The sequence below is a fragment of the Cervus elaphus genome, chromosome 9 (genome assembly GCF_910594005.1).
Source record: "Cervus elaphus chromosome 9, mCerEla1.1, whole genome shotgun sequence".
NCBI lineage: Eukaryota > Metazoa > Chordata > Mammalia > Artiodactyla > Cervidae > Cervus > Cervus elaphus.
Window position 1 is genome coordinate 21,944,893 of NC_057823.1, and position 14,393 is coordinate 21,959,285.

Below are 14,393 nucleotides of genomic sequence, written 5' to 3' on the forward strand. Positions count from 1 at the left end.
ATGCGGAGAGACAGAGTCAACGTAGGAATAAAAAAGCAGTGGGAGAGACTTCCTGGTGGTCCAGTGGTTAAGGCCGCTCCCTTCAACTGCAGGGGCATGGGTTCCATCCCTGGTGAGGGAACTAAGCTCTCGTATGCCCCATGATGTGGTCAAATCGGGGAGGAGGGGACAGAGAAAGAATCAAGGAAAGAGAGAGAAACAGAGAGGGATTAGAGAGAAAGCAATGGATGGAGACAAACTTGTCCCAGGTCCCTAGTACGTGCTTTGAATACATGGGTGGCTGGGGAATGCCCATGAGATCATCAGACACTGATGCTGATCGGGGAAAGGGGAGAAGCAGCAAGACTCCAAATCTAGGCACCTGGGTACAGAGCATGCGTGAGAGGGCGCTGAGATGTACCAGTGTGTGTGCACGTGAGGGCCCTGCGTGGATGCAGCGATTTGGCCTTATGGCCGGGCAAGCATCCTTTCTCCTCTCTCCCAGTCTCTCTTCCCCATCCTGGGTCTCCCAGCTTTCCCCCTGTCTCTCTATCTCTTGTCTTAGAGTCTCTGCATCTCCCTGGCAGCCAGTGTTGGGCGTATGTTGGCACAGAAGGCACCTCCTTGGGGGTGGGGTCCCCATGGCAGCGGCTGATGCCTCACACACACTCATTCACATCGGAGTTCCTCCGCCCCCGCCACTGAATCCCCAGGAGGACTCACCCACGGCTGACAGTCACAGTGTGGTAAATGGCAGCCCCCACCCCATCTCACCCACCAAATGTGGACTGCAGACTCACAAGTGGCCTGCTCTGACACTGAGAAGGGAAAATGGATGGGAGCCCGTCTCCCTCAAAACCCCCAAAACCTGGCCGAGGAAGGATCGTGGGGCCTCTCAAGCTAGGCCAGGCTGAGGACTCCCATCTTTAGAATCCCAGGGAGGGAGGCTGGTGGTGGTGGTGGGCTGTTCAAGAGGAGGAGGAAGAGGAGGGAAGGGGCTCTGGAAACAGAGGGGACTCGGAGTGGAGGGGGCACAAAGAGAGGAGAAGTCAGAGAGGAGCTCAGAGAATGGGAGGGGGCTCTGAAAGCGAGGATCAGAGTCGGGAGGGGACAGCACCCAGGCTTGAAGACTCCCCAGAGAGGGCCCGCAGCAATCCTGGAGAGCTTCCAGGAGGCCTGGCCTGCTTCCCCCTTGGAGAGTCCTTCCCACCCCACCTCCCAGCCTGAAGGAGTGGACCCCAGAGCCCACCAGCTAATGACCAAGGGACTGACCAGCTGACCCTTGTTGACCAAAGAAAGCCAGTGGCCTGTTCAGGGGTATGTGTGTGTCTGTGTGTGTGTGTACTTCCCAAGGCTGTCCTGTGGACCTTTCCCCAAGGGGCCCTGTTGCCCTTCCAGGTCCCCAGGGCATCCCTGTCTTCCTAATAATGTCTGAGGGAATAGGCCTGGCCAAGGACAGAACTCGCTCCTTCTATGCTTTGCGGTGGTCGTTCAGCTGCCCCCACTGCCCAGGTCCCTGTGGGCCTGGGAGTCCCAGCCCAGGTGCCCCCACCCTGGATCACGTGGTCCCCTTCCCCCGTTCCCTCCTCCTTCCTCCTCGGCCCACTCGGCCCCCTGCCGTCTTTAATTGGCTTTTGTGGAGCTGAATTCACTGGGACGCTCGCTGCACAGCCCTGCGAGGTGGGGCCCGGCTGCCGCTCTCCCGCCTCCCTCCCTGGCTAATTGGGGGGCTTCATTGTCGACAGGAGGCCCCCCCCAGCCACCGCCCGCTCCCGCTGCTGTCTGCTTGCTCCCGCAGACAATGCTGGAAGCCTGCTGTCCTTAGGGGCGGGCTGCTGTAATTTGGTCTAATTCAGCCCCGGAGACAGCGATTACAGCTAATAAATAGACCCCAACCCTCCTTTGTCTCATGCTTCCTTGCATCCTGCTTCCACCCTTCCCCCCAGCTGCTCTGTTCGTCTCCCTTCCCACAGCCAGGAGAGGGCAGGAAAACAGACAGGGCCTCCAAGCCTCAGTTTTGCCATCTCAGTTCAGTTCTGTTCAGTCTCTCAGTCATATTTGACTCTGCGACCACATGGACTGCAGCACACCAGGCCTCCCCGTCCATCACCAACTCCCAGAGTTTACTCAAACTCATGTTCCTTGCGTCAGTGATGCCATCCAACCATCTCATCTTCTGTTGTCTCCTCCTCCCGCCTTCAATCTTTCCCAGCATCAGGGTCTTTTTCAATGAGTCAGTTCTTCATATCAGGTGGACAAAGTATTGGAGTTTCAGCTTCAGCATCACTCCTTCCAAAGAATATTCAGGACTAATTTCCTTTAGGTTGGACTAGTTGGACCTCCTTTCAACCATCTAGGAAACGGTTATCGCATGGGTCCCCAGGAGCTGGTGCCCATCCATCTCCCCTGCACCTTGAGTTGGGTGTGGGCAGCAGTAGCTTGCTCACATCAGCACCCCGCCATGTCCTAGGCACACCAATGTGCCCCATTCTTTAGTGGAATCTCTCTTACTCCATCCCGCCCAATTCAAGGTCAAGGTCTGGGAATCTGGGAAAGGACTGTGGACCCACCAGACTGGGTACTCCTCCCCTCACATAAATTAACACTGACATGAAACCACTCCTGATGATGGCTTGAAGCACAGGGAGGGTGAGACACCTATCTGATGTCACACAGCAATTAAGGGGCAAGGTTGAGGGAATTCCCTGGAGGTCCAATGTCCAGTGATCAGGACTCTGAGTTCCCATGGTAGGAGGTGTGGGGTTTATCCCTGGTCAGAAACTAAGGTCCCACAGGCTGCATAGTGCTGCCAAAAAAAAAAAACAAAGAGGTGGGGGATGTGGGCAAGGTTGAGATTTGAACCAAGGCTTTAGGAATTCAATGCCCATGTTCCTAATCACCATGCTATAGTAATTTAGAGGATGAACTTGCCTTAGGGAATGGGCTTTGTTTTAGGGGGTTGTTTTTGTTTTTCAATATTTATTTACTTGACTGCGCAGGGTCTTCATTTCAGCATGTGGGATCTTTAGTTGTGGCTTGTGAGATCTAGCTCCCTAAGCAGGGATCAAACCCAGGCCCCCTGGATTGGGATCAAGGAGTCTTAGACACTGGACCACCAGGGGTCCTGGGGATGAACTTTGAATGTAGTAGACTCAAGGGCAAGCTGGCTAAAGGAAAGAGATTTCTAGAAGGAAGTCACAAAACATTCATTCATTCACATAGTTTATGTGAATTCACCTTCATTCACATTCAGTCCTTCCTGAATACCGCAGGCTGTGTACTATGGACAGAGCCATGGCTCAGATAGGTAGGCAAGGCTTGGGGAGAAGCAGAAATGACAAGGAGATGTTCGAGGGACAATGTGGAGACCGCGGTGTTTCCCTGCCTGAGCGGGGACAGGTCAGGGCACAAGTGTGGAGGGGACTGAGGTGAGCAACAGGAGAAAGGACTCCATTGACTCACCAGGAGCCAGGGGTCTGCGGGAGGAAACCCTTCCTGCACTTTGCTGTGAACTCACCGCTTCCCAGGTAGCGCTAGTGGTAAAGAACCTGCCTGCCAACTCGAGAGATGCAAGAGACTCAGGTTTGATCCCTGAGTTGGGAAGATCCCTTGGAGAGTGAAATAGCACCCCACTCCCTTGCCTGGAGAATCCCATGGACATGGAGAATCCCCTGACAGGCTGCAGTCCATGGGGTCACAAAGAGTTGATCGTGATTCACACACACACACACACACATACAGATACACACACACGACCCTCCATGAGGGAGCACTATTTTTATCATCTCCATTTCAGAGATGAGAAAGTTGAGGCTCAGAGAGGGAAAACCACCTGCCCGGTGGCACACAGTGAGGCTGAGTTCACCAGGCTGCCCAAGAGAGAGTGGGAGAGGAGTGTAGTTCTGGGGAAACTCCAGTAGGATATGTGTGTGTGTGTGTGTGTGTTTGTGTGTGTGTGTGTGTGAGGGTCGGGGAGACAGATCTGGGGGATGAGAAAATCTTTCTCACATCCCTCTATACCCTGCCCTCACCACATCCCATCTCCCCCCACATTTAGCCTTCAGAGAATGACGGTTTGATTGTGCAGAGCTAAGAATAACCTCAACTGTAAAGTGCCCTGGAGATGCAGGGAGGTGAGAGGCAGAGCCTGTAGGAATGAGGCAGGGAAAGGGACAGGTCTCATCCACACATGCCCCCTACCCCTGTGCCAGAAGCTCTCCATTCTGCAGCTTCTGCCAGCAGCCCAAGGCTTCTGCTTCTCTCATCAACCATCCCTGCATCCCCATGACAGAAATAACAAGCTCACTGTGTCATCATCTCTTGATGGAGAAGGTCCTTTCTATATTTATAGGCGCTGGGTTAGCCATGGAGAGGTTTAGAATCGTGCGTTCTGGAGTCAGAATGCCAGGTTAGAGTCGGTGCTCCCCAGCTGGCTGACAGATGACTTCATCTCTTTGGGCCTCAGTTTCCCCATCTATACAATGGGATTAATGATCATACCTCTCAGTGTCACAAGGGTGACTGACACATTGTGGTACAGCAGATACTAACACATTGTAAAGTAATTATACTCCAATTAAAAAAAAATAATAAAAAAAAAAGAATTTATGGGACCCACCCCCCAGTGCTAGGGATTGTGTTCAAATGGCGGGGGGTGGGGTGGGGGGGGAGGAATCCACATGGGCTGCAGGCAAGAAGGCATCATTTCATAAACTGATGAAAATTATAAAGATAAGGTGGGCAGGGGAGTTCCCAGCTACTGCAAACCTCCCCAGGTAATCAGTCAAAGAATTGATTCATTCAAACATGACTGTTGTGGTTCCAACACTTATGGAATAAATAGTTTAAAAATATTTCTCAATAGCAAAAAACAAGTGAGTGAGGTTGTTTATGAAGTTAATCTCTCTGTGTGTCTGTCTCCCCAGTACACTGCTTCTTGTGTAACTTAAATCACCAAGCCTAGTTTCCCCATCTGTAAAATGGACATAATGAGAGTTGTGATAAAGAAATTATGGAAACACGTACTTCAGGGGCTTCCCTGGTGGCTTGGTGGTAAAGAATCTGCCTGCCAAGGCAGGAGATGTGGGTTCGATCTCTGGTCTGGGAGGATCTCACATGCCTCGGAGCAATTAAGCACTACAGCTGCTGAGCCTGTGCCCTAGAGCCTGCTGAAGCCGACGTGCCCTAGAGCCCATGATCCACAAGAGAAGCCAGCGCGGTGAGAAGCCCTCGACCACAGCTAGAGAAGAGTCCCCGCTCTCTGTGACTAGAGCAATGAAGACCCGGCACAGCCAAAAATAAATAAATAAATTAAGTTATTTAACAGCAATAAAAAAAAAAACAAAAACCCTAGTTCAGGACCTGGCACCTTAACTATCATTATTTAATTACTAGTTAACCAATTCATTAGCTAGTAGTTCACTATCATGATGTTTGTAAACTAATTTCTAATAAAAAATGTGATTGATCCCTGGTCTGGGAACTAAGGTCTCACCTGCCAAGTGATGCAGCCAAAAAAGAAGGGAAAAAAAAAGGTTTTTGCATTAGAGCCACGATTCTTCTGTCCCACAAGTTTTTCTGTATGTTTGGAATGATTTCCAAAATAGAGATGCAACTTGTATACAAGCTGAGGAGTAGTAAGTCAGTCTTGCCCAAACCCCCAGCCCCCAGCCTCCAGGAGCCTCTCACCCAGAGGTCATAGGCAGTCACCCTTGCTGCCCATTTCACAGGTTCCTTCCAGGGCTATTTTGTGGGCACACCTCACTATGTTCATATACATTGGTGCCCTTTCTGAGTTGTGATTATTTTGATAAACGCTGGCATAGGCTATAGAGTTCCCCAGACTGCCCCAGTTCAGAACATAAAGGGTCTTCTCATTTATCACACAGCTATGGATGGACAATTGGGCTGTTTCTGCTCTTCAAAAAAAAAAAAAAAAACTTATTTGGCTATACTGGATTTTAGTTGTGACACGGGGGATCATCAAACTTTGTTGTGGCATACGGAATCTAGTTCCCTGACCAGGAATGGTCAAACCCAGGGCCCCTGAATTGGGAGTACAAGGTCTTAGCCACAGAGCCACTTGGGAAGTCCTGGTTTCTGTTCTTTTGCCCAGAAAGCTCTTGGTCTACTATGTCTTAATATACTCATGAATGACCATGGTATGGCCCAGGCCGAATGTTCTAGTGGCTGATTCCTGTTCAATGAGCTTTTATTTTATCTTTAGTCATCTTGATTACCTTGAACTTCATCTATGTGGTATGCAGTCTAGTTTTGTGCCGTGAACTTTGGAGCCAGACCACCTGTCTTTGAATCTCTCGTCTATCATCAAGTTGTTGTCGATTAGTCACTAAGTCATGTCCGACTCTTGAGACCCCATGGACTATAGCCTGCCAGGCTCCTCTGTCCATGGAATTTCCCGGGCAAGAACACTGGAGTGGATTGCCATTTCCTCCTCCAGGGGATCTTCCCCAACCCAGGGACTGAAACCACGTCTTCTGCATTGGCAGGCAGATTCTTTACCACTGAGCCACCATCTACTACTTATAAGCTGTGTGACCTTGGGCAAGTTACTTAACCTCTCTGTGTCTCCTTGAGCATGTTACTATACTCTCCATACCTGGGTCTCTTCCCCTATTAAAAAGGGGGCTGCTAGGGGGTTGTTGGGAGTTTATTTATTTACTTGGCTGTGCCAGATCTTAGTTGTGGTGTGTGGGATCCAGTTCCCTGACCAGGGATGGAACCTGGGTCCCCTGCATTGGGAGTTTGGAGTCTTAGGACTCCTTAGGACTACTTGGGAAGTCCCCTAAAAGAGTGTAAAATGTGACATTTTCTTAGAAAGTTTCTCAGCTCACATTTGCTGGAAGTACAAAGGGATCTGTTGCAGACAGCCAGTTACAAGAGATGTTTCCCAGACTGGAAACACTGAATCCTTACCCACTTCCCTTCTTTCTTTCCTCTTTCCTCTTCTTCCCTCCAACCTTCCTGAAGGCCCCTGGAAGGCTGAGCACTTTGGTAGAATAGACTCTGCCTGCTGATGCTGCCTGCTTGGGGACAAGGACACTTCTGTAAATACTGGGGGTGGGTGTTAGGGGAGAGAAATCTGGGCCTCAGTGAGGAGCTAGAAGAAGGATGGGATGTGTGGTAGGAAGGGGATAATGGTGGGGTGGGGTGGATACTGCAAGATGCCTGTGGTCTGGGCTCCTGCTGACACCTAGTGGAAAGATGGAATTATCGTTGTTTTCATTCGAGGCACCTGAGTTTCTAGCCTCCTCAAGGACATCTACTGGACACAGACTCAGAAAAGGGGAGCAACTTTCTGGGCATCACACAGCAGACTGGCTGCCTTGAGTCAGTTTGAAGGACACAAGAAATGATTTTTTAATGAATTCCTTCAATGAGCTTTTTTAAGTGAATGTTTTATTTTTATTTTTAAAAATTATTTATATTTTGGCTGGGCTGCGTCTTCATTGCTGTGCTCAGGCTTTCTCTAGTTGCAGCAAGTGGGGGCTGCTCTCTAGTTGGGATAGGTGGGCTTCTCATTTAGTGGCTTCTCTTGTTGCAGAGCACAGGTTCTAGGCGTGCAGGCTTCAGTAGTTGTGGCACGTGGGCTTAGTTGTCCTGTGGCATGTGGAATCTTTCTGGACCAGGGATCGAACCTGTATCCCCTGCATTGGCAGGCAGATTCTTTTATGCAGGTCTTTGCTGCTGTGCGGGCTTTTCTCTACTTGCAGCGAGCAGAGGCTACTCTTCATTGCACTGCGCAGGCTTCTTATTGCAGTGGCCTCCCCCGTTGTGGAGCAGAGGCTCAAGGGCCCCGAACTTCAATAGTTGCAGTTCCCAGGACCTACAGCACAGGCTCAGTTGTTGTGGCCAATGAGCTGAGTTGCTCTGTGGCATGTGGGATCCTCCTGGATCAGGGATCCAACTCGAGTCTCCTACATTGGCGGGTGGACTCTTCACTACTGAGCCACTAGGGAAGCCCCAGCAGGTGGATTCTTAACCACTGGTCCATCAGGGAAGTACAAGAAATAATTTTAAAGAAGATTTTCTTTTTGTTGCTTTTTGTTTTTGTTTTGTTTGCAGATAAGTGACCTCTCAGACCTTGATGCAGGAAAGAACAGGCTTTGCAAGGTTTTGTCCTTCACCAGGAAGCCACCTGTGTTACTCCATCCCCAAAACCAGGTATTTTCACGCCATCCCTTGGTATTTTCTCTCCTCTGAGCAGCTGTTCATTTGTTTGTAATTTCAACACATGTTTCCTGAGCCCATAGTGACATGTAGGGAACAAAATAGATTTAAACAAACAAATAACAACAACAAAACCCCTGAACTGGTGAAGCTCACAGTCCAGTGGGGTAGACAGAGGAGAAAGAAGTAAACAGATCTACATATGGGGTTGTTTCAGAGACTGATAAGTCATTGAAGGAACAGTGACGTGATAGGGACTGCCAAAGTTAGGGGAGAAGATTAAGGTTAGCTGGGCTCAAGGAAGGCCACTCTTCAGAGGTAGCATTAAAACCATGACTTGGAGGAGAAGGAGGAGCAAGCCCTGGAAATAAGTGGGAGAATGTGGCAGGCACAGCTTGTGCAAAACTGTATGGTCCTTGGGGCAGGACCACACCTAGTATGGTGGAGGGACAGCGAGCAGGCCCATGTGACTGGAGCAGAGTGAGGGGGAAGAAGAGAGGAAGGAGAGGAGGGCAGGGAGAGGATGGGGCAGGTCGTGCGGGACCTTATGAGCCATGGGAGGATGTGGTCTTTTATCCCAAGGGAAATGGGAGTCCTGGAGGGCTGTGGCAGGGGAGGGGTGGGGCCTCAGTCAGGTGATCACAGGTGCAGTGGCTGCTGCAAGAAATAACATGCTGTGAGGGTTGAGAGGATGCAGGTGACCACACTGGTCCATGTGGGCCATGAGGGGGAGGATGAGAGAGATGGTCATATAGTATGTAGTCAGTAAATACTTACTGAATGAATGAATAGGTGGAATACTATGCAGCTGTCAAAAAGGATGCCGCAGAAGAATTTTTAATGGCAGGGGGAGGTGTAGTTGGCAGAATAATACCCCCCACAATGTCCACGTCCTAATGTCCAGAACCTATGAAGATGCTTCCTTCCATGGCACAAGGTACTTTGCAGGTGAGATTAAGTTCAGGGTCTTGAGCTGGAGTGATTATTTTGCATTATCTGAGTGGGCCTACTGTAATCAAAGGGATCCTTGTAAGCAGAAGAGGGGACTTCCCTGGGGGTCCAGTGGTTAAGACCCCATACTCCCAAAGCAGGGGGCACAGTTTCAATCCCTGGTCAGGGAACTAGACCCTGCTTGTTGTGACTAAGAGTTCACACGTCACAACAAAGATCAAAGATCTTGTGTGCTGCAACTAAGACCTAGTGCAGGAAAAGGAAAACTGTGTGCTTCTCAATATGATTAAAAAAAAAATTATATATTTTGCTGTCCCGTGTCTTAGTTGCAGCATGTTGGAACTTTCACGTGCAGCATGTGAGATCTAGTGCCCTAACCAGGGATCAAATCAGGGCCCCCTGCACAGGGAGCTTGGAGAGTTAGCCACTGGACCACCAGGGAAGTCATTCAGTATGTTTTAAGTAATTTTTAATAGTAAATCCCCGCCTCGAGCCTATGTGGAAAGTGTTATCAATATGTTTGCTTCCATTAAACACAGAAACATAAAATTGTAAGTTCTTAATGTTGTGAATTTTAACATACCTACTTTTAAGTTTCAATATTCTCAATGATGTTCTGGGGGGAAATAGGACTTAAAAATATGTAAAACCAGACATAGAAGGGCACACATTTTTGTTCTTGCCTCAGACTGCAATACGGCTTGGTAAGACACTGCCAAAACCTGTCTTGATTTAAGATTTTGATATTTTGTCCACTGTGAGGTTGCTTTTTGCCATTAATTTGATATTAATATATTGGGATAATGTATTAAAATATTATTTATCTTGATTGTTGAATTTTTTAGAGCCACCTTAATTTTTGCACCTGAGGTCTGTGCCGCCTCACTCTCCTTCTAATCCTGGCCCTGCAAGGGGCAAAAAAAAAAAAAAAAGCAGATTTTACAGTAACTTGAATCTAAATCCTTATGATTACCTCCCTTCCTTCCACTATCTCTCTTACAAAAAGAAATGCTCTAAAATGAGTTAACTCCAGTTAAGATGAAAACTCATTTAAATTATCTTCAATTAACTTCTTCCTATGTCCTGATTCCACCCCCCTCCACTTCCAAATTCGATGCACCCAGCAGCGAGATCTTTTACAGAAAATTACTCTAGAAAGTGGTTTGGGCTGAAACAGCATGGTTAATATTTGTAGGCAGGAAAGAGTTTAAAATAAGAAATCTATGAGACGAACTAATGAAACGTTGACTTCAGGATAGGTTTGAGAGCAATTTCTGTCTTAGATTGTTTTAATAGTGTGTTTGTGCTTGTTGAGAGGGGGTTATTTTCCTCCTTCTAGCTTCCACATCAGACAGAGTGATGGACATTTAGGAAGAGTGGAAATCAACGTGGGGGGACGGAGCCAAATAACAGTCATTTCAGGAGCTACAATGTAACAACTTCTGTAATATTGCCTATAGTAAACTCAAGAAGTGTGACTCTTGTCCGTTTCCCTAGTGTAGCGGTTATCACTGTCACCTCCCACAAGAAAGATCCCTGGTTCATAAACCCAGATGGAAACACTTAGATATTTTTACTATGGGACTTTAAAATTTACTACAGTAGAAATTCAGATTAGGCGCTTTTAAAATTTATTCTTGTTTTTTTAAAGCTATTCTGGAATTGTAGAAGTTATTGCAAAGTAATAGAAATACTAGCTTGATGTTTAGGAAATTTTAAATAGACAGTAAGAGAAGCTTTTAAAAAAAGAATTAAGCAACTGTTGCGTTGGCCGGGAATCGAACCCGGGTCAACTGCTTGGAAGGCAGCTATGCTAACCACTATACCACCAACGCCTGGACAGCCTAAGATTTCTCACAATGCCCTTAGTAAAAGTCTTAGTGGTTTGGTTGGGTGATACCAAGTTACCAGGGGTGTCTCTTCCCAGTGTCCCTTTCTCGCACAGGAAGACGCCACCCGTGGCACGTCTCACCCCACTTACTGCGGGGGGGCCCTGCTGACGCGTCTCCCCCAAGCGCCCCTGGCTTCTTGGTACTGGCCGGGCCGCGACCAATCCCAGGGCGCCGCCTGGGCCGCTCGACTTCCGGGTCAAAGGGGCCTGGGCTGCCGGGTACCCCGTGTCCGCCGGCGCCGCTGTGCCCCGCGCCCGCCACTTCCGGGGCCGCAGTCCCGGGCATGGAGCCGCGAGTTTGAGGTGCCGCCGGCCCCGGGACGCCCTGCCCAGCTCGGCCGCCTCCCTCGTGCCGGCCCCAAGTCCCGGTAAGCAGCACCCCCACGCCCCGTCCGGCCTTGGCCGCAACCCTGAACCCGCCATTGACCCGCCCCGCTTCATTCCCGACTCTGGACCCTACGTGGAACCCTCCGTCCCGGCGTCCGCGCTCCCCGGCCCTGCCGTTGACCTTACGCGCGGTTCCTCCAGTCCCCGCCTCCGTTTCCCCTTCGCCCCGCGCCTCTCCTCACTCCTCGCCCGCGCGTTCCCTCCGCTTGCCCGGCCAGCTCTCAATCTCTCCTCTGCCCAGCCTAACCCGACGTCCTCTCCCATCCCGTTGCTGCCCGGGCCACTGGGCTCTGACCCCTTTCCCGGGGTGGCCGGACTCAATAACGCCTTCTCTTCCCCGTCGGCTCTGGAGGTCCCTACCTTGTCCTCTCTTCATGCAGACACATGCTACCTATATGAGAGCAGAGGCCACCGCCCCGCCCTGCGTCCGGCCCCCACTCCTTCATCCCGCATCCCCACTGGGTCCAGCCCGCTTCTCTGAGCCCCCTTCCCAGCCCTGTCCAGCTATCCACCCTCTTCCAACAGAGTCTTGACACTTCCCCATCTGTGCGGCAGAAGTGGCCCCTTTCCCTTTGAGCTCATCCCCGCCCCCGACTGTGAGGAAGTCACTTGCCTGAGCGGCAAGCATAAACCTTTACAGGAGCTGGGACTAAAAGCCCAGGAAGGGTGCAATGTGGTCACCAGTCCCTGTAGTCCCTTGTTGGATCCTGGTCGATTTGGCGCCTGGTGGCAGGACTTTCCTGCGGGGTGTGGTCCAGGGCGTGCAAACAGCGCTGCGGGGCTGTGAGGCATCATTAAGATCTACTGGGTACAGTGAATCAGGCTCAACCACTGGGGACTCGCCAATGGCAGGAGCGTGAGGGGGTTAGTCAGTCCTTCTGTTAAGTCGCAGTGTTAATGACACATTTACTCTGTCAAGGTCTGTGAACCACATCTGCAGCTGAAATGGAGGCTCTCTGGACCCTTTAGAAGGTCAGTGGCGATGGGGTGGGGTGGCTGGACTGCTGGGTATGGGTGGGTGGGATTCATTTGTCTGTTCCAGGATATAGAATCTGGGAGGAAGTGGTTTTCTACAGCCCTGGTGTCACTTGCCCTGGGGGACAGTTAGCCTGGCCCCAGGCTAGTGGCTTCAGCTTTGCTCTGGTTGGAGACTTTTCTTTCTATCCAGGAGGAGGAAAAAAAGTATTTGGTGGATGTGTGGCTACACATGCAGACATACACACCACGCCCACCCTCCACCCCCCACCCCCCATCTAATAGGGTGCCTGGCACTCGGTTCTGGAATGGTGTGGATTCTTGCTCTGAAAGGGGCTTGAGTCCAGTTCTCCTCTTGGAGATTTTAAGTAACTTGTTACTTTGTTATTAAGTACTTGTTATTTAAGTAACTATTGACTTTAAATAATTTGTTCAGATGACAGTATTAGCTGCCCTGTGGTTTCTATGTGTGTGATTTTACCCCTGTAATCTCATTCAATCCTCACAGTAGTCTTAGGTGTTGGCCCTGCCAACAAACAGGGCGTTGGTCCTGTTTTACAACTGGGGAAATTGAGGCACAGGGATGTTAGGCGACTCCTTCAAGGTCACAGAACCCACGATTAGTGGAATCAGGATTTGACCCCAAACCTCTCTGACACCAGAGCCCACAGTTTTCTTCCCTGGTCTGCGGTGAAATTGGTGCTGCTTTCTAGTGACAGTTTGCTTCACTTCCAGGTGATTATCCTGGGACCAGGCGCTGCTTTCTTTTTCTCTTTCAAATATTTACTTGACTGCGCTGGATCTTCACTGTGGCGTGCAGGATCTAGTTCCCTGACCAGGGATCGAACCCGGGATCCCTGTGTTGGGAGCACAGAGTCTTAGCCACTGGACCGCCAGGGAAATTCCACTGCTTTATTTTTCTTTAACCATCGGGGCACCTGTCTTGTCAAGAAGGTGGTGGAGTGCCCCCCACACCAACGGTCCCTTTGACTTTAGACAGCATTCAAGTGAGGACAAGGACGTGCTCATTCAACCTGAGATGTCTGTTGAGTGCATCCTGTCTGTCAGGGCCACAATGGGAAGAGACAGGTGAAGGTCTGCTTCCATGGAGCTGACATCCTGTTGGGAGTGGTCATCTACCCAGAGAGGGGTTCTCAGCCTCAGCTCTAGTGGTGTTAGGGGCCAGATTATTCTTTGCGGTGGAGGGGGTTTATCCTGCTTATTGTGGGGGCTTAGCAGCATCCCTGGTCTCCACCCACCAGATGCCAGCCGCTTGCCTCCCAGTCCTGACAACCAAAACTGTCCCCTGGGGACACTGGGTCTCGTTGAGAGGCGTCTGCGTACCAGGATTACCTGACCTGCAGAGGCCCTGGGAGGCTGCACACATCTAAGCACACAAACAGAGAAGGGGTGACTCACAGGCCCTGGGGGCCACCCTGGTATACCACCTAAACCACAGGTGATTTACTTTGGTGTCTAAGTGTTAGTCGCTCAGTCATGCCTGACTCTTTGCGACCGCGTGGACTGCAGCCCACCAGGCTCCTCTGTCCATGAGATTTTCCAGGCAAGGATACTGGAGTGCGTTGCCATTTCCTTCTCCAGGGGATCTTCCCAACCCAGGGATCGAATCTGGGTCTCCTGCACTGCAGGCGGATTCTTTACCGACTGAGCTACAAGGGAAGCTCAGTGTCTGGTGTCTAGTGTCACTTTGGTGTCTAGTATGAGTCTAAGAATCTCACTCAGTTTTTGCCCCCCAGACAGTAAACACAGTTTCTCCCCCTTGGCACTTAGGACACTGAGACCAGATCATTCTTGGAGAGAGTGGGAGTGGGCTGTCCTGGACACCCTAGGGTGACAAGTAGCATCCTAGACCCCGCCCACTGGGGGTAACCGCCCCCCCATCAGAACAACAAAAAATATCAACAGACATCACCAAAGATGCCCTGGGCAAGGGTGGAGGGCAGAAATTACTCTCACTGAGAACTGCTGTCTTAGAATGAGTGCCTGCAGAAATGCCCAG

General features: G+C 50.3%; 1 protein-coding gene and 1 non-coding gene across 4 annotated transcripts in view; one reads left to right on the top strand and one right to left on the bottom strand.

The window, feature by feature from the left end:
• Nucleotides 1-10,883: 10,883 nt before the first annotated feature.
• On the bottom strand, nt 10,884-10,955 carry TRNAG-UCC. The gene has a single exon. It is a non-coding gene; the product is annotated as a tRNA-Gly (tRNA).
• Nucleotides 10,956-11,182: 227 nt separating this feature from the next.
• DPP9 (dipeptidyl peptidase 9) overlaps nt 11,183-14,393 on the top strand; it is a 38,615-nt gene continuing 35,404 nt past the window's right edge. Inside the window, exons 1-2 of one of the 3 annotated variants that reach the window (XM_043911897.1) lie at nt 11,183-11,379; nt 12,318-12,370. The gene's annotated coding sequence lies outside the window, so the exon portion shown is untranslated. The remainder of the gene's footprint in view (nt 11,380-12,317; nt 12,371-14,393) is intronic. The other 2 variants (XR_006342658.1, XM_043911898.1) reach the window with 2 other exon arrangements.